Genomic DNA, 2294 nt, shown 5'->3' with positions numbered 1-2294 from the left:
TGCGTTGCCCTAAGCTCTCGTAAAATGACTCGGCCGCCAACCGACGACAACAAATCTATATAGCACTGCACCAATTCGGCAGGGGACCTCCGGAGTGGAATGCATTTGCTAACGACAAAGATATGTGCAGGATTTCAATTTCGATCCAAAGCCTGAAGGTCTTATCATTGCGTCTACACGTGTGCATGTGCACTGCCGAAGAAGTCAGTTCGACAGGTCGTCCCGGAAGCGAACGGTTCTTCCACCTAAAACAATCACATGGAAACATGGTCCAAGTCAGCACTCGAACCACGAACTCTACACACGCAATAGACGAGTAGCGATTAAACGCAATATAGTCTTTTTGGGGCTTCACGTTGTGTGCCACAATGTTTCCGAATAATACACAATCGTACAAGGCGACCGGTAAGGAAGTGAAAGAACGCAGTCAGTCTATCTCTCTTCCTCCCTATTTCATTCTATTTGCGCTTATGGAACAGAGCCAACTGCGTAAAAATGAGATTTCTGTGTTCCAGATTACTAGGCATGTGACTACTGCCCGGTGCAAGCGGGACTTCGATTCTAGGAGACGGTTCTTTGGAACGCTAGGAAATTTTCGGAACGGACGTGCCCCACATCGAGCACAGGCTTGGTGTGTTATGTACACTACTGGACTAGAGACATCAGAGACACACACACCGTTGTGAACCGGAAGCTGTACATTTTCGCAGTTACGCATTCACAAATCAAACTGTATAGTTTGCTTCGCAAGCCGGTACGGCCACCGCTCCATGGGAAATAGTTTTGTTATCCTACTCTGCTTCTTTCCCGTGCGGCCTAGATGACTGCCGAGGAGATAGATTTATTACTGGTTCCGCACACTTTAAGGTTCCCCCGTTCCACTCTGCACGCTGCACGAGAGCAGGCGCTACGGCGTCGTCTTTGACAAATTTCGAAACTGGACGAAGATTTAGGGCTTTCGGCCAAGGTAGGAAACAAATATGTATTAATTGTCCTGAATTAAGAGATATGGCGTTTGCGTTGTGGCAAGCGACCCCCAACGGTGGCCGTGTGGCCTAATGGAGAAGGCGTCGGACTTCGGATCCGAAGATTGCAGGTTCGAGTCCTGTCACGGTCGTTGAAATTTTTTTTAACGGTTAAATATAGCTCGGTCAGTGATTCAAATTTCACAAAAAAATTAAAAAGATATGTTCAAATGTTTTTTTTTTAATCAGCAGAATAAATTTGGCATAGGACTCTCTAGGTTTGAGAGAAGCAGTAATAAATTTCTACATAACATCGTAAAGATTCGGCTATCCATCGTCGCCTAGCTTTATTTGACCGGTATAGCATTTGGTTGATGATAAGATAAAAGTTTCTTTTTCCGGAAGTTTGGTCAGTTGCGCGATTTCCGTTCACGCTCGATTTATGTGCTTCTGTAGACGGTTAGTTGCTCTTAAAATTTACCGGGACGGAAAGCAGGCTGAACCGTTTGTTGGTAGCATGCAATATATAGGCATGTACATATACGAAAAACAACAAAGTACTTTTATAATTTGGAAAGAAGAATTATCGTTTAACTGCAGCAATAGTCTCTTCAAACTTTGTTGATAATGGATAAAAAATGGCCAGTAGTGAGATGCAGCACTTGATATTTTTCCACTTTATGCCTCAGACCACTCATCACAATCGAGTCACTGCACTATTTGCCGATCCTATCAGTAGGCAAAGCGGTTACAGCCAGTGCAACTGGGATTGTGGTCACCAGATACCTGATATATTTGCTCCTTTCAATTATTTTTTGTTACAATTCCACCAACCCGAGATTGAGAACCGTTCTACGCTGATATATATCTGAACTTGGAAATCTCTTTTGAAATGTAGCATATCAGCATGTCAGTATGTCAGTATGTTTCAAGTGATTAATCCTATTATCAAAATGTTTGTGAAGTAATTTTAATTTAAAAAAATAGCTTGAAGATTCGATTTATTGGAGTGTGCTGTTTGGTTACACTGTAGTGGTCGTGAGAACTGCTCTTTGAGGTTTAATACAGGGATATCTCGATATAAAACAATTTTTGGTTTCAAAAAGTTGTCTGACATTGAAATTGTCTTATATCGAATCATGACTTTTTACCTATTCTTTGCAATAATGATTATAATTTCGTACTTTTTTGGAGCTTGATAGTTTGGAACTATCTATTAATGATTATTTGTGCTATTATTTCTCAGTAGTATTTAGAGTTACCTCAAAATAATTAAAATTCATTTGGTTGATTATTATTGTGAGTTCTGATTGTGTTATAAAATGGTGG

The 2294-nt window shown here is 41.1% G+C and overlaps 1 non-coding gene across 1 annotated transcript; it reads left to right on the top strand.

Annotated features, from left to right (window-relative positions):
• The first annotated feature begins 1044 nt into the window (after positions 1-1044).
• On the top strand, positions 1045-1117 carry Trnar-ucg (transfer RNA arginine (anticodon UCG)). The gene has a single exon. It is a non-coding gene; the product is annotated as a tRNA-Arg (tRNA).
• The last annotated feature ends 1177 nt before the right edge of the window (positions 1118-2294 follow it).

This window comes from Sabethes cyaneus, chromosome 2, assembly GCF_943734655.1.
Source record: "Sabethes cyaneus chromosome 2, idSabCyanKW18_F2, whole genome shotgun sequence".
Lineage (NCBI taxonomy): Eukaryota > Metazoa > Arthropoda > Insecta > Diptera > Culicidae > Sabethes > Sabethes cyaneus.
Note: the sequence above shows the minus strand (reverse complement) of the source record. Positions and strands in the feature narration are given on the sequence as shown.